An 18,674-nucleotide genomic window follows, 5' to 3' on the forward strand; every position below is an offset into this window, starting at 1 on the left:
AAGCTAGGTCACGTGGTGTAGACACAGGAATAGCTAGAAACACAGGCTCGCTCCCTGCACTTAGCCCCTCCTCCCTCCCCCCTGCAAGCAGCAGATACATCACTTGACTCATGAGCAGCTAAGTCAGGGCTGTGGCCATAAATAATTGAATAAAGTAAGATAGTGGACAAACAAAGCAGTTTTGCTGAAGCAATGTGTTTAGGAAAAGTCTTACATCCACATTAACAAACAGTATAGATAGGATCCTTGTGATGGGACAACCCCTTTAACCTTTTTTCCGATGGTCCCCTTTTTGGGGTTTGTGGGCGTTTTTGTCCCTTTCTTCTTTCATTTTTTACTTCTATGTCAGTTGTTGTTTTCCTCTTCTATTGTTTCCTGTCCTTGTGGTGTATTGTCCTCCCTTGGTTCTGTGTCGTGTTGGTCTCAGTCTTGGGGCCGTGCTGTGTCTGTAAATGTTCCTTCTTAGTTGTTTAGAATTGCATGCTGCTGGCACATGCACCTCTTGTTTAGCCCACTTTGGGCACTGTTTTGTTGTTTTCAGGATATTAGATTTGCTCTTGGTTCGTTTTCATCTTGCATTCTTGTAATGTCCTGTGATTTTGTTTCTTTTTTGAAAATTTCAATAAAATTCAATTTACACCCAATATGGGACTCTACATTACCTCTACAGGGTTCTGATCAGGTGTTAATAGTCCAAACAACATGCTCCAGTACCTTAGCTGTAGATCAGAAACCACTTTCCCTTCCAACACCAGATTTAACAAAGCTTCATCATCATCCTCATCCTCCTACTGAGATGGAGCCACTAAAGGAAACCTGGCCTTCCAAGGCATGTCCTGGAGCTGCGACTGAGCCAAATCTAAACACAGAGTTCTTTGGAACTGAACAAAATTCAAAGTGTCAAAAGACTTTACAGACTGTTGAAAGTAAAGGGATCCAGAATGAGGAGTTCATCACAAGGCTGACAGACCCAACTCCAAATGCTGCAGCACCAGCAGTCAGACTAAGATGGTCTCTTTTTCAAGCAAGACACAAGATTCTTTGGAACCAGAACAGGAAAACCCAGTGATTGCCATTGCAGTGCCTAGGCCATCTTTCAGAGCAGTTCATTCAGAGATTGAATTGGAGAAAAATAAGGACATTTACTGTGATCGAGTCTTCATGCACATTAGTGGGCATGGACAACCTAATGTACAAGATCCTCATGCTGAGCTGGCCTCATTACTGAACACGATCAACCAGGATAATCAGGGCTGGAAACAGCCATCACATCTTACCGAAAGGAATCACCCTCGGTTTGGAAAGAAACCATCTAAATGTTGCAGCTTTAATTGAGTTGAGCCTTGCAGCAGCAGAATGTTAGGCCCTTTGGATGAGTTGAGCCTTTAACCAGCAGACATTTAGTTTTTGGCCCTTCGGGTTAGTTGAGCCTTGCACCAGCACGTGTCCCGTAACATCAGGCGGGCCCTAAGTTCTGTGCTAAGTTGCACAAAGTTCCACTTGACCACGGACGCGGCAGGCCGCGCTGAAGCTCATCAGCTTGGGGGACAGACAGCACACTGCCTCCGAGGTCAGGGATGCCATCCTGGCTGAGATGGCAATGTGTTTTTCCCTGCTGCACCTGGGGCCAGGCATGTTTGTCATGTGTGATAACAGCAGGAACCTGGTAGCGGCTCTGGAGCTTGCCAGCCTCCAACACGTTCTACGCCTGGCTCACGCCTAACTTAGTGGTGCAACGTTTTTTGAAAACATACCCAAATGTACACGAGCCACTGGTGAAAGTGCGGCGCTTGTGCGCCCACTTTTGCAAGTCTACAGGAGCCACTGCTAGCCTCAAAACATTCCAGCAACGCCTCCATCTGCCCGAAGACCAGCTGTTGTGCGACGTCCCCACACGCGGAAACCCTAGAAACCATATGTTGAGCAGGGAGTATGAACTGCAGAGACCTTTGATGGAGTTCCATCTCCAAAACCCAAGGGTTCATCAAAGTCAGCTCCCTCAGTATCTGCACCATGAGTTTCCATGGGTGGCAGACTTATGTGAAATCCTATCCCATCCTTTCCACCGGACACAAAACATTAGCATGCGCTCATCACAATTCCGGATATGGCAGCTGCGTTAACAGGGTGCAACGCAGACCAGGCCCGAGCTGTGGTTATGTGCGGTTTGCAGTAAAGGGACAGTGAGCAATTGGAAGAGGAGTTGGTGGATGACGAGGCCACCAACCCGACATGGACAGGGGTGATGTGTAGCGGGGAAAGCAGTGTAGATGTGGAGGCAAGCTAAGCAACAAAAAAAAGGTGGCTAGAAGCAGAGGCATAGACTGAGGTGATGTCTAGGGCCAAAAAAGTGTAGATGTGGAGGCAAGCTAAGCAACTAAAAAGGTGGCTAGAAGCAGAGGCAGATGTCCAGAGGCAGCAAGGCCACTCATGCAAAACTCTACCCTGTTACAAGACTTATTCCTAGGTCTGGGACACGTTAATGGCCCCCCCCCCTGGCCAAATTACTGCTACTGAGGGGCCTAGTGTCACCAGGAGGGACAAGTATAGGCGCATGTTGTGGGAGTACCTGGCCGACCCCAGCTCGGTCCTCTCCGATCCCTCTGTGCCCTACACTTATTTTCACATCTCTTTTTCTGCAATACACAAATCTTGTGAAGTTCCTTTGGGATCTCAGAGGAGGTGGCCTCAGTGCTGAAAAACACATCTGATGCTCCTTTGCGATGTGCATTAAGAGAACCCTGGAGCAACCAAGTGTAGTCAGCTAGCATAGCATCGAGCATGGCTAAATGCAGAGAAAGAAGTTGTACCACTTCCAGAGATGGTAACTTCAGTGCTGCAGTTGGCAATGGACGGTGTAACGGGATTAGCTCAGGGATCGCTGTCTTGACCACTTTTTGGCACAAAATGAAAGTCCAATCCAGCCAAGTATGGTGCAAGAACTCCTACACATCTGTCTCTGACACATTGGGGAGTTCACACTCATCCACCCTTTTGGCCTGCACCATCATGCGCCTCTTCCCAGCCACTCCCCATCTCCCAGGCATTTCATTGCAGGCAGAAGTACAGTGCAAGCCATCCACATGCCCAAGCCTTTTGACCCAGAGGCATCAACAAGCGCCTGTGGTCAGGGATGCTGCTTATCTTTAATGACAGGCCGGGTGAATGTAGTGGAGTCTGGGACCGGGGTGCAAACTGTGGTGGCCTATCTCCTCTCCCATCCCAAAATTCATGGCAGGAGTTATCTGAAAGCCTACTGCGCTGCAACCTCCACCCCAGCTACAAGCTGGAAACGCTGTAACTCCGGTGTGGGCAGATGTCAGCAGGACGTGCTGAAGCTCATCAGCTTGGGGGACAGACAGCACACTGCCTCCTAGGTCAGGGATGCCATCCTGGCTGAGATGGCAATGTGTTTTTCCCTGCTGCTCCTGGGGCCAGGCATTTTTGCGTATGTGATAATGGCTGGAACCTGGTAGCAGATCTGGAGCTTGCCAGACTCAAATTTTTCAGGACACCCCAAAATTCAAGGTTTTTTTTCAGCTATATGAACTTGCAACTGCAGTGGATTGCTGCTATTTTTCAGGACACCCCAAAATTCAAGGCTTTTTTCAGCTCTATATGAACTAGTTACTGCTGTGGATTCCGACTATTCTGTGTGCGGACAGCCAAAAATGAAAGCTGTTTCTCCGCTATATATGAAGTTGTAACTGTTCTGTATCCCTGTTTTCCACCATCCTGGGAAAGCTGGACTGATGTCCTTATAGTGTATAGCTCTGAGAAGGGCTGTTGGTTTTCTTCTTTACTTCTTCCCTGCCTATCTGAAGCTAAACCCTATCTAGCCCTCAGCAGATATGTTTCTCTCCCTATCTCTGGCCGCAAAAATGGCGAATAGGGAAGCGGCCGTTCTTATAAATGGGAGGTCACCTGATTTCGGCAGCCAATGGTTTTTTTCAAAATTTTTTCACTGCCTCCATTGTCATAGTTCCTGTCCCACCTCCTCACAGTTATTGGTGCAAAAAACGTGCCAGGATAGGTGGGAGGGGGATACGAATTTTTACTGCATATGCGGCCTGGTATTCGATTGTGAACGAATACACCGAACGCTATGATATTCGATCGAATATCTATTCGATTGAACGGTGTTCGCTCATCACTAGTTGTTAGGGCATTCTATAAACTGTAAGAATAATTTTTTGTATATGCACATGTAATATAAGATCTTGCTACTTAAATAAAATCACAAAGAATTAAAAATTGGTTTGACTTAAGCGTATCTTAGTAGTTTACCCAGTGGTATAAACCAGTTGGCAGCATCTGATTGGACGGTTTGAATAATAACTTCCTAAGAGTTCCGCTGCAGCTGCCAGCTCCATAGCACACCAGATTACAGTTGTCAGTTGAGTAGATAATTGACAGTGACAGACACAAGGTCATACAAGATATGATGTATTATTTCTAAGTGACCACAAATATGGCTGAAAAGATCTCTTATAATCTTGTATTATAGTACACTAGCCTCTGCCGGCGACTTCATCTGCCTATTGTTGATGATCCACCTATATTTTTGGCAGAAATCAAGCTGTCCTGCTGCTGAACTTGTTCCTCGCCTGTGATTGTTCCAGCATCTCAGCAGCTGGCTGGGATGCCATATAATGAGAGCGTTGTTGGCATTGGTAATCCGCCTTCTCCAGCAGCTGTCAAGCTGGCCTGCCACTGAACTCGTTCCTTGCACTGTGCCTGTGATTGTTCTGGCATCTCATCAGCTCACTGGGACATCATATAATGAGCGTGTTGTTGGCGTTGATGATCCAGCTGCTCCAGCATTTCGGCAGCTCTCAAGCTGGCCTGCCGCTGAACTTGGTCCTCGCAAATGAGCGTGTTGTTGGCATTGATAATCTGCCTGCTCCGGTGTTTCAGCTGCTCTAAGAGCCGCTTGATGCCTAGCTTTCTCAATCCTCATCAGCTGTGCTTTCGGAGAAGTCTGTTGACTTCTGGCTACCTTCATAGCTCTCTTTGTTTTAGAGTTTTGCGACAAATTAGATTCTCTTTTTCTTGGGCAAACTACCTATTTGGATTAAAGAGGTTTTCTCATGTCAGTGTCTCAGCACTAGAGCAGATGAGATAATATGCAAATGCTTGTACACAATGGACTCAGTGCTATCTTTGTGTTTACATAGAAAGATAACAGGACTGGCTTTATCAGCAAACTCCAATTATCTGCTGTCAAGAGCAGTTTAATATAGTATCCTTCTAATATTATAAATGTGAAAGTTTGGATGTTTGTGTGTTTGTTCTTCAATTTTCGCAAAAACAGCTGAACGGATTTGAATGAAATTTGGCACAGTTAGTTTGTAACCTCGATTAACACATAGCACGACTGTTATGAATTTATGTTCACATACTATATTACACTGCTCTTATCTCAGGTTCTGAGAAAGCCAGGGCTGTTATCTCTCTGTGTAAACACACGCTAACCCTCATTGTTCATGTATTTGCATATTATCTGATCTGCTCCAGGCAATGTTGACAAACTCACATGGGCAAACACCTTTAATCCAAATTGGCAGTTTGCCAATTTTAAACATGCCTGGAAAAAGAAAATATAATTTGTTGCAAACAACGACAGCTATGAAGCTAGCCAGAAGTCACACAGTTCTCCTCAAGCGCAGCTGAGGGGGATCATCGACTCCAACAACACACTCATTATATGGCGTCCCAGCGAGCTGCTGACATGCCGGAACAATCACAGGCACAGTGCGAGGAACTAGTTCAACAGCAGGCCAGCTTGACAGCTGCCGAAACACCAGAGCAGGCAGATCATCAGCGCCAACAACACGCTCATTATATGCCATCCCAGCGAGCTGCTGAGATGTCGGATCAATCACGAGCCACAATTTCAAATGGTCCAATAAATTTCTGACCTAGCTTGGCTGAAGGTATCTTGAGCTTCAAGTTTCTTGTAGAGAGCCATACCTTATCTCCTATAACAAAGGAAGGAAAAGACTTGCAATATCTATCAGCAGTCTTCTTATAGTGATCTTGAGCTTCATGCAGAGCGTTTGTCAATTTTTCTTGAACTTGCTTCAAGGTAGACAGTCTGTCGGTGACAGCAGGAACTGAAGAAGAAATTGGAAGATGGGGAATAAATGTAGGATGGAAACCCATATTGGCAATAAAATTAACTCTGTGATGTAGAAGAATGCTGGGAGTTGTTATAAGCAAATTCCGCTGTAGGAAGGAAATTAACCCAATCATCCTGGAGATAACTTACAGTATGTAACACCGCAAATACTGTTCAAGGGTTTGGTTAGTACGCTCAGTTTGCCCGTTAGATTGTGGATGAAAAGCAGAAGATAAGTTCACTTCAATTCCTAGAGTGGCACAAAAACTCTTCCAGAACTTTGAGGTAAATTGTACCCCTCGGTCAGAAACTACATAGACGGCTCAAAACCATAGTAACCTGCTTACGATGTTCTTCAAGGTTCTCAAAGTATATTAATATGTCACGCCACCACAAATTGATCCAGCAGATCTCGGAAGACATCTTTAATAAAATGTTGAAAAGTTGCTGGGGCATCGCAAAGTCCAAATGGCATAACAAGGGATTCAAAATGGTCGTAGCGTGTTCGGAATACTGTCTTCCACTCGTCTCCAGTTCGTATACGCACAAGATTGTATGCCCCTCGTAGATCCAACTTAGTAAAGATCTTTGCTAACCCTAACCTCTTGAGTAACTCTGGAATAAGCGGAATAGGATAACAACTTTTTACGGTTATTTGATTTAGTTCTCATAGTCAATACAAGGACGTAATGTGCCGTCTTTCTTTGGTACAAAGAATATAGGTGCTCCTGCCGGAGAAGTGGAATGCCGTATAAATCCTTTGGCTAGATTTTCTTTGATGTACTCATCCAGGACCTTCAGCTCCATCTCTGCAAGTGGATAGATGCGTCCATAAGGTATGGATGCACCTGGTAAAAGTTCAATAGGACAATCATACGTGCGGTGAGGAGGTAGCTGGTTGGCATTCCTTTTGTCACAAACATCTTTAAATTCCTTATAAGGTTCAGGTAATTCGACAGCGATAGTGCTGGATCTTTCAGTAGCTCCCACCTGGGAAGGAATAGGCTGCTTCAGTTGACAATTTTGTTGACAATATTCAGAAGTGAAAGTTGCATTTCCTGCCTTCCAGTCTACTGAAGGATTGTGGATGCTGAGCCATGGTATGCCCAAAATTACTGGAAATTTTGGTGAAGAGATTAACTAGAAATAAATCTTCTCCTGATGACCAGGATCAATCAATACGTCCAGTTCAGTAGTGTCATGAGTAACAGGACCAGAATTTAAAGGTGACCCATCAACAGTTACTAATTCAACTGGTGAAGATCTTGCACTGTGCTCAATATGATTATCAAATGCAAACTTAATGTCCATAAAATTTCCAGTTGCACCGGAATCCAACATTGCTGTAGTGGACAACTTGTAGGAACCATATGAAAGCTGAACTGGTAAGGTGAAATGAGGTCGGTTAGATGTCATATTGTTAGGACAAGATGTGGTGGAAAACAGAGGCTGTGTCACCAGACTAAGAGAAGCACAGTGGGGACAAGACTCCAAATTTGGTCAAATCTCAGTTGCCACAAGTGCCCGTTGAGGTTTCTTAGGGCAGTCAAGAACATAATGTCCAGGTTGTCCACAATAAAGGCATAATCTTTCAGCAAGGCGACAACGTTTTTCAGAGGTCGAAATTGGTTCCCAGATGACATCTACTTGCATAGGTTCTGGGGCAGAACCTATTTGAGAAGGTGTCTGCATCTTTGGGAGAAACCGTTCCTCTGGTAAATGAGAGAAGGTGCCTGCATCATAATAACTTCATCTTTCTCGCTTCCTTTCCAGGAGTCTTTGGTCAATACGGACACATAATCGTATATACTCCTCAAAGTCAGCTGGAAGTTCTACTTTAACAAGTTCATCTTTAACAGATTCAGAAAGTCCTTCATAGAACCGCCATTTTAGTGCAGAGGTGTTCCAGGAAACATCAGAAGCCCAGTGCCAAAACTCTGCAGCATATTCTGCAACAGAGCGTCTTCCCTGGCGAAGATCACGCAGAGCCAGGGCAACATGGTGGTCCAGTGGTTAGCACTGCAACCTTGAAGTGCTGGAGTCCTGGAGTTTGAATCCCACCAGGACCAACATCTGCAAGGAGTTTGTATGTTCTCCCTGTGTTTGCATGGATTTCCTTCCATTCTATAAAAAAACATACTGATAGGAAAGAAAAAAAAAATACATTGTGATCCCTTAATGGGGTGCATGATGTACATTAAAAAAAAAAAAGATCACGCACAGCCCTCTCAGCAGTGGTGCAACAATTGGGGTCATCAAATACTAAGTTCATTGCTGCAAGAAAGTCCTTCAGATTGTCCAAAATGTCATCATCTTGTTCTAAATAAGGTGATGCCCATGCTTGTGCATTGTCCATTAGCAGGGCTATGATGAACACAACTTTGGACCTATCAGTAGAGAACTGAGAGGAATGTGTAGAAAAAAAATCATCTGGCAATGATTAAGGAATCCTCGGTACAAGTGTCTCTTTTCACCAAATTTTTCTGGTAGTGGAATCTGGTAAACTTGAGAAGTGGCACTGCCAGCAGCAGTATTTGCACGCAATTCATGTACTTGTCCTTCTAATTCAGTGACTTGACTTTTCACTTTATTTAATTGTCCTTGAAGGTTATATACAAGGTTATGTAATTCTGAGATCTGGAATGCATGCTGTGACAAAGTAGACTCCGCCCCTCTGGCCTCCATGTTGTGCCTGATTATTATATAACGATGCTAGGTTATCAGATCTGGAGTCCAAATGGTGAGGCAAATGTACAGTACTTAAATAGTAATGAATGTAGAATAAGTACCTCAGAAGTAGAAAAAACCATGGTCAGACATTTGCAGAGATCGGTAAACAGGAGCAGTAGATCATCCGTAGTCAGACGTTTGCAAAGTTCGGTACACAGGAGTAGTAGATTAGCCGTAGTCAGACATTGCAGGAATCGGTACACAGGAGGAGCAGATCAACCGTAGTCAGACGTTTGCAAAGTTCGGTACACAGGAGCAGCAAAGCAGTGGTGAGGTTCAGGGCAACAAGGAGCAGACAGCCAGAATAATCAGGCACAGGATGGAGTAAGCTGTGAGTTTATATAGGATGGGCTAAACTGTGATTGGCCACAGAACAGGTGATCTTCATAAACCCTTACTTCAATAGAAGAGACCAGACCAGGCAAGGCACAGAACAAACAGGATTCCAAATAGTATAATGGATAAGGCTGCAGAACATAGCCAGGAAGTCATGGGTTCAAGACCCAGTGTATTCAGTTCGTGACAGCAAGGAGCAAGTTTAGCGGCAGGTCAGCTTCACAGCTGTTAAAACGCCAGAGCAGCTTGTTATATGGCGTCCCAGCGAGCTACTGACATGCTGGAACAATCACACTGGCACAGTGTGAGGAACAAATTCAGCAGCAGGACAGCTTGAGAGCTGCCGAAATGCCAGGGCAGGCAAACCATCGACGCCAGTAATTTGCTGAATATAGGCAGAACATGAATGCCAACAATCCGCAGAAGAAGTTGCAGGCAGAGGCTAGTATGAACATAAATTCATAACAGCAGTGAAGCTATGTCATTTACCGGGATACAAAGTAGCCTACTGTATGTGTTAATTGAGGTTACAAACAATCTATGTGCCAAATTTCATTCAAATCTGCTCAGCCGTTTTTGTGTGATTGAGTAACAAACATACAAACTTTCACATTTATAATATTACAAGTAAGATATGATAATCTCTAAAGTCTGCTAGTGGGTTGCAATTTTTGTGACAGATTGAGGATTACTGTATACAGCCTCCAGGGTCAAGCAGTGGATTGAAAATTGCTATAGAGAGGGCAAATGTGAGGTGTCCAATATACATTCTCCAGGGCCAACCAGTGTATTACAACCTTTCACCACCTCCACCAACACAACTCTTTGCAGCTTTCAACAGGCTGAGTCCACTGATTCCAGCACAGCTGGAGTTTTTTTTCTCTAGCTCTTGCCATTCCTAAACAATGATTCCTATTAGTTTTAGTACAGTCATGCTCTCTACTGTCAGGTGTGTGGTCCGGGGTTGGGGTAGACAGCAGAGAGCATAACTATGCTGAAACTATGACAATGACAAACATTTGTAACACTCTTTTCTCAGACAAATGACTCAAAGCAGGGGCTGCATGGTGGCTCAGTGGGTAGCACTGCAGCACTGGAGCCCCTGGTTCAAACCCCGCCAAGGGTAAAAAAAAACATCTGCAAGGAGTTTGTATGTTCTGCCCGTGTTTGTGTCGATTTCCATCCAATATTCCAAAGACGTATTGATAGCGAAAAATGTACATTGTGAGCCCTATGTGGGGCTTACAATCTACAAAAAAACAAAACAAATGACTCAAAGGAGAGTTAGTTGCTTCCTTTTAGGTGCTCATCCCCAATATGTACAAGGATCATTTGCTTTTGCAGGAAGTTAGTTCACCTCTCAGTATATTTTTGGCATATGGGAGTACCTAAAGGAAACCCACACAAACACAGGAAGAACATACAAAATGTTTTCAGAAGAGCTGTCCAGTGGGGCTGAAACAAACTTAAATAATTGGCTGGGAATACTGAGGAGTAGTGGAAAAATTTCAACTGTCACAGAAGCACCTACTGAAGGAATGAAGGTGGTGGACAGTCTTCTTTGACCCCTTGGGGGCACAGCCTAAAAATATCTTAAGAACACAGCTTCATTTTTTTCATAACACATTGTACTTCATGTTAGTGGTAAACATTGAACAATATTTTTATATTTATTTCTAAAAAAAATAAATAGAAAATTTGTTGAAAAAATGTGAAATGCTTTGCTTTTCAGGCAGATAGTCATACCACCCAAATACAGTGTTGGCCAAAAGTATTGGCACCCCTGCAATTCTGTCCGATAATACTCATTTTCTTCCAGAAAATGATTGCAAGCACAAACTCTTTGGTATTAATATCTTCATTTATTTTGCTTTGCAATGTAAAAACACAAAAGAGAATGAAAGAAAAAGTCAAATCATTGATCATTTTACACAAAACTCCAAAAATGGGCCGGGCAAAAGTATTGGCCCCCTCAGCCTAATACTTGGTAGCACAACCTTTAGACAAAATAACTGCGAACAACCGCTTCCGGTAACCATCAATGAGTTTCTTACAATGCTCTGCTGGAATTTTAGACCATTCTTCTTTGGCAAACTGCTCCAGGTCCCTGAGATGTGAAGGGGGCCTTCTCCAAACTGCCATTTTGAGATCTCTCCACAGGTGTTCTATGGGATTCAGGTCTGGACTCATTGCTGGCCACTTTACAAATCTCCAGTGTTTTCTCTCAAACCATTTTCTAGTGCTTTTTGAAGTGTGTTTTGGGTCATTGTCCTGCTGGAAGACCCATGACCTCTGAGGGAGCCCCAGCTTTCTCACACTGGGCCCTACATTATGCTGCAAAATTTGTTGGTAATCTTCAGACTTCATAATGCCATGCACACGGTCAAGCAGTCCAGTGCCAGAGGCATCAAAGCAACCCCAAAACATCAGGGAACCTCCGCCATGTTTGACTGTAGGGACCGTGTTCTTTTCTTTGAAGGCCTCTTTTTTTCCCCCCTGTAAACTCTATGTTGATGCCTTTTCCCAAAAAGCTCTACTTTTGTCTCATCTGACCAGAGAACATTCTTCCAAAACGTTTTTGGTTTTCTCAGGTAAGTTTTGGCAAACTCCAGCCTGGCTTTTTTATGTCTCTGGATAAGAAGTGGGGTCTTCCTGGGTCTCCTACCATACAGTCCCTTTTCATTCAGACGCCGACGGATAGTACGGGTTGACACTGATGTACCCTTGGACTGCAGGGCAGCTTGAACTTGTTTGGATGTTAGTCGAGGTTCTTTATCCACCATCCTCACAATCTTGCATTGAAATCTCTCGTCAATTTTTCTTTTCTGTCCACATCTACGGAGGTTAGCCACAGTGCCATGGGGTTTAAACTTCTTGATGACACTGCGCACGGTAGACACAGGAACATTCAGGTCTTTTGGAGATGGACTTGTAGCCTTGAGATTGCTCATGCTTCCTCACAATTTTGCTTCTCAAGACCTCAGACAGTTCTTTGGTCTTCTTTCTTTTCTCCATGCTCAATGTGGTACACACAAGGGCACAGGACAGAGGTTGAGTCAACTTTAATCCATTTCAACTGGCTGCAAGTGTGATTTAGTTATTGCCACCACCTGTTAGGTGCCTCAGGTAAGTAACAGGTGCTGCTAATTACATAAATTAGAGAAGCATCACATGATTTTTCAAACAGTGCCAATACTTTTGTCCACCCCCTTTTTAATGTTTGGTGTGGAATTATATCTAATTTGGCTTTTTGACAATTTTTTTTGTAGTTTTCCATTGAAGACAAATTAAATGAAGATAATAATACCAAAGAGTTTGTGATTGCAATCATTCTCTAGAAGAAAATGAGTATTATCTGACAGATTTGCAGGGGTTCCAATACTTTTGGCCAACACTGTACATTATTAAATATTATCTACCATATCTCTGCTTTATATTGGCATCATCTATTAATCATCTATTAATTTATTTTGGACATTAGAAGACTTACAAGTGTAACAGCGATTTTCCAGATGTACAAGAAAATTCCCCGAGCTGATTTTTTAGGGACAACTTCAGTTCTGAAAGGGATTATAAAGGCCTGTATATTAGAAATCCCCATCAATCACCCCATTTTCAAAACTGCACCCCTCAAATAATTCAGATCAGCATTTTGGAAGTTTGTTAACTCTTTATGCATTACACAGGAATTGAAACAATATGAAGGTGAAATTTAGACATTTCATTTTTTTTTCATAATATTTATTTAGCCCTAAAATTAACACATTCCCAGGGTGTTAAAGGAAAAAAATGCATCTGACAGTTTGTTATGCAATTTTTCCCAAGCACATAAATACATGTGGGTGCAAACTAATGTTTGGCACACAGCAGCGCATGGAAGGGAAGTAGCGACACTGGATGTTTGAAAACCAGATTTTGCTGGAATAGTTTTCAGGTGCCATGTCTCATTTGCAAAGTACCTAGAGTACCAATATAATGTTATCCCCAAAAAGTGACACTATTTTGGAAAATACACCCCTCACCGAATTTATCAAGGGGTATAGTAAGAATTTTGACCCCACAGCTGTTTCACAGGTTTTATTAATATTGGGATGTGTAAATGAAAAATTACTAAAACGTCACTTTATCCTCAATGTTCTCATTTTCACAAGAGGATAAAGGAGAAAAAGTTCCACACAGTTTGTTACACAATTTCTCCTGAACACGGGAATTGCCCATATGTGGTTGTAAACTGCTGTATGTACATGTTGGGGCTCAGAATGGAAAAAGGTCTATTTAGCTTTCGGAGGGCAGATTCAGCTTGAATAGTTTTCAGGTGCCATGTCGCATTTGCAGAGACCATAAAGTATCAGTACAGTGGAAAGCCCCAAAAAGTGACTAAAACTAAAACCCTTAAGGAATTTCTCAATGGGTTTTATCATTTTGAGCCCAAGAATGCGTCCCAAAAATTAATGTATAATGAGAAAATTAACTTTTTATAAAATCATGCCATTTCAGTGCCTAATTTCTGTCATCAGAGACATTCACTTCTAAAACTTTTAAGTGGGTGTAAACTGCTCCTTGGACATACAGTAAAGCTGAGAAGGGAAGGAGCACTGTACTTTTTAAGCTTTTGGAGTACAATGTTAGAGGGTTTTTCTAAACACTATGTTGTTTTTGCAGAGCCCAGGAAGTGCCAGTTAATTGGAATTCCCCAAGAAGTGACCGCATTTTGTAGGGGCAATTTTAGGGTCTCTACAAACATGACATGGCGTTCAAAAACCAACAATCTAAGTCTGCACTCCAAAAGCACATAGCGCTCTTTCATATCTGCATTCTGCTGTGTGCCCTAATGGCAGTTTATGCCCACATGTATGACACTGTTGTGCCCAGGATAGCATACTTAACAACGTCATACACAGGTATAAACTACTATTTGGCCACGACTGGGCACATAACATGAGGGACGCTATTTTGTTTTTTGTAGCACAGTTGGGTTTTTGGAAGTCACATCACTTTTTCAGAGCTAATGAATGGCCAGTAAAGTAGAATATGCAGACATGTGACCCCGTTTTGGAAACTACACCACTGAAGGGATTTAGCACATATGGATTGAAGGGATTTAGCAAGTGTGGTAGCAAGCATTTTTAATCCTTGAGTGTTGCATTAATTTAAAGTGAAAAGTGAAAATTGCAATTTTTCCAGAGATATGCTGTAATGGCATTGCTAGTTGTGCAATTCCCTAGTGCTGCTGCTGAAACCAGGGAGGAAGGGCAGAGACAGTGAGCCCTAAACTTGACCCACCCCCTATCCCTACCTACTTGCCTCAGCTATCCTAGATGGTAGCAGGGCAACTGGGTGACAGTCCCTTCACTGAATAAGTGTTACACAGAACAGGACAAGAAACAGGACAACAAAGAAGAGGAGTTGCAAGCCAAGGGTCAAAGCCAGAGAGACACAGCAGTACCAAATCGCAATACTTAACAGAAGTCACAAGGGAAACCAAAGGTCAGAAATCAGTAATTACAGTACAATAAGAGCAATGACAAAGTCACAGGACAGAGTCACAATAGTCAGAAAATCTGTGTGGGCAGATAACCTGTTTATAGGAAGTCCAGAACCTTCTCCAGTCTTGATTGGCAGATAGGCTGTCAATCGCACAGGCAAGGCTAAGATTAACTATTAGAGGAGCAGAGGGAAACCAAAGAGAAGAAGATGGGTGTGGTGGAAAATCAATTACAAAGATGAGGAAATCGGGCAGTGTTCAGACAGAGCAATAAGAACCAAAAGCAAGGAATCATAACTAAACATGCCTCCTGTGCTGCAGCATGCAAGCGGAGGGTGGTGAAGGAACCCGAACAGGCAGAGACATTACATGCACTATTTCAGTGCTGGATATGTTGTGACCAGCTTGTGTTAGCAGAGGCACACAGTCCAAATCTGTTAAGCAGCTATCCCTGGCACAACAACTTTTGGGGCATTCATCTCTGATACATGCTGGGCACATGTTATGTACGGAAATGACATATTCCAAGCAAAATTGCTATTTTTACCTTTCATCATCTTCTTCCTATTCATTTCTGTAAAATAAATAAATTTAAAACTTGGCAGTTAAAAATGCTCTCTGTACCCCTGCATACATTTGTTCAGGGGTGTAGTTTCCAAAATGGCCGGGGCCTCAGACCATCATAATAGTGGTTGGGGAAAGTATTGTTCTCCAACCGCTATACATCTTGTTAATGGGAAGGGGCCAGAAAAAGGCTGCAGATCCTGCATTCCAGTGCAATTCCATGAGGTGAAAAAAGGTGTATGGTTCTGTCCTGTAACCCTGAGTCTGGTGAGACAATATTGTACTTGTTTTGTTTTTGTGGCTGGAAGTAAGCCACACTTATAGTTAGGTTATCAGTTCTGTCAAGATAGTTGCTCAGACGAGCAAGTTTTTTATTTTTTTTTTTGGCCTAAAGTTAAGGCTGTATTTTGTTTTGTGTCTGAAGTCAAGGTTTACTTATTTTCCTTTTTTTTTTTTTTTTTTCAAATAAACCAGTTTTCTGCATATTTTGTGTATCTTTCTTGACTGTTTGGGTCCACACCACTGCTTCTACTGAGCTAACTTCCCTACATATGGCGGATAATGCGGGCACTCGGATAAGTACACCAGATCGCTTCCACCTAAGTTTCAGCACTGGGTTGGACAAGAGGGACCTATGATGGCAGACCAGCTGGTGTGTTTAGTGGGTCGGTACCGAGCCACTGAGGAGCTGCTGCAAACATCTCCCAGACCTGTTACCCCCAAGACTGGTAAGACTGTGCCGACTACACCTGGGCTGAGGCTTACTCCAGATCCACCCTGGACCACAAATATGTCAGAAATCTGGGGCTGATATATCTGGACTCCAGGACTCTGCTGTCGCCTTGTCACAATAGGTAGATATTTTATCCCCTTCCCTCCGGAGATATTTTTCGATTTTCATTTTTGACTCCCTGTCTTCCAAACCCCATAACTTTTTTATTTTTTCCATTCACAAAGCCATATGAGGCTTAATGTTTGCAGGACAAATTGTGTTCATAATGGTACCATTTATTATTCTGTACAATGTACTGGGAAAGTAGAAAAAAGCAGAATGGGACAGAATTGAAGAAAAAATACATTGTACAATTTTCTTATGGCTTCATTACCACTCTGCAGCCAAAATGACACGCCACCTGTATTCTATGTTTCGGTACAAATCCGCTGATAACAAATTTATATAGTTTTATTTACATTTTAACCCTTTAACAAGGATCTAAAACTTTGAAAAAAATTTTTTTCTAAATCTAGTCTTCTGCAGCAAAATGGTGCCTCACTCAACTGTGACCAGGTGCTCAGGTCTTGAGACCCGCAATCAGTGCAGGCACTGACCGCGGACATTAGCGCAAGGACTCTGCTGTATAAATACAGGGAAATCCTGTAAGAAAAGTTGGTGGATGCAAAAGACTTGAGAGTGAGAAGGAGATTCACCTTCCAGTAAGACAATGACATTTTGGACAATGAAGAACTCATTAATTCTGACATCTTCACACTGCTAATTATGGTTACAATGTTACCCATCCTGTAGTATTATTTAGCCTACAATCATTTACATGTGCAGATTTTATCATCATGCACTGCTGTTGTTCAGGTATAACTTTTTGATTATGGCAGCGGCCTCATGGACAAGTTCCTGATGATACTCACCTCCGTTTCTTGAGTTCTCCCAGTATACAGTATTCTCTGCGATGTGCGGTCTGACTGTTGAGAAGGATGCTATGCATCACTAGGCATAATTATCCATACGCCTCTAGAGGCGGGATGCTGTGATGTCACGGAGGACATGCCCGGAGTTCATTGGGCTTGCCCACTGACTGACGTATGTTAAGGGGAGGAGCTTTGTATTTATATTCCCTCTGTTTTCAGCGCCACTCGCGGCTTACCATTTGAGCCGACCAGGCCCGTGACTGCGCTCCGATAATAAGTTCATTAATGCCTCTGATGAGCTGTAATACAGTAGAAACGCGTCAGGTAACTTTGTTACAATGATGAATACTATGCCGTGTGCTGTATGTGCGACCACCCCGGGAGAACCGTGCAGGAGGCTGGACTGTCACGGTGACCTTATAGGCACCAGAACTCCCAGGAGAGGTGCACAGGGAAATAGGCAGAGTCAGTTAGATGTGACGCCAGTTGGAGTATTGAGACACCCGCTGGTCCCTGGGCTGAGATGGTGATGTGGGTGCCGGTGCTCTACTCCAACAAAGAGCATTAGCCCAGGGCTTAGCTGCAAGGAAGGCAATGTCCAGGCCAGGATCAGTAGAAGTGCTCACTGCTTTATTGTAACAGGCATCTGCTGGTCACTTGTCCTGTAGCAGTGAGCTGTGGCACAGTGGCTTGTAGCTGGCTGACACCTTCCCCTGTATTAGCAGAGAGTCTAAGATGTCTGCAGATCCAGCTTCTGGTCTACTGCAGGGGCTCATTTACCTTGTAGAGGTCGGTGCAGGCTGCCAGGGTTATAGCTCTGCTTAGCCTGATGTAATCCTCTCCTCTTACTGATAGTGATGGGGGCGCTGTCACAGCTTCTCTGTCCTGCTGTTGCTGTGGCAATCCTCACAACACAGTATCTGAAACACAAGATGGCCACTGCCACCCTTCTCCTTCCCTGGCTCTTACAGAATACTACTTCCTTTCTTTGCTATGACTATTTCCTGTTCCAGCTACAGATCCACTCACCATAGTGTGTGTTGCTATGGAGACCACAGCTCACTAGGACAAGTGAAACCAGAGAACAATAGCTTATCAACATTACACAAATGAATACAGAATAAACATAACAACACATACAATCTATCATAACATGTAAGGCACTTCTATGGCCAAATAACCATTAGTAACTCCTGTGAGGGGGTTACATCCCTCCCTTCTTGAATGTAGCACGTCCTCGGGCTACCAATAACACAGAAAACAGTCAATGGCTTAAATATCCCATAGTCCAAAGTAAATGGAATAAACGTTAAATGGGTTAGGAACAAATAATAAACATAGAGGTAGAACTTTGGGCAGTCCAAGCATGGTGTCGCCACTATGGCACCAGGTATATGGCTTATTTGTTGAAGTGAAGATAAGTTTCCAAGGCAGATGATCAGCTGGAATGCACAGTCTACTATGGCTGATCTTGGCATGCTCCTTTAAGGGCTGTAGCGAACTGAGGGTTTACCCTTGTTTACCCTTTGGGATCTCCTTTGAGAAATTGTTTCAGGCTCTGAGGCCTCCTCTCTCTCAACAGGGAGTACCTGAGTATCCGGAGTCTCTGATACAAAGTCCTCTAAGGAAATGGAGTCACTTGTTTCCCTTGACACAGAAGGAGTCTCTCTTTGCAACGGTGTAACCGTAGGTCTCACAAAGAAGTATAAATCAGGGGAAGCCAGAGCAAGTCCTAATTCTGTACCATGTTGACCCGGAATGGGTATACAGGGTAATATCCGTCTTGGTTGTGAC

The sequence above is a fragment of the Leptodactylus fuscus genome, chromosome 6 (assembly GCF_031893055.1).
Source record: "Leptodactylus fuscus isolate aLepFus1 chromosome 6, aLepFus1.hap2, whole genome shotgun sequence".
Taxonomy (NCBI): Eukaryota; Metazoa; Chordata; class Amphibia; order Anura; family Leptodactylidae; genus Leptodactylus; species Leptodactylus fuscus.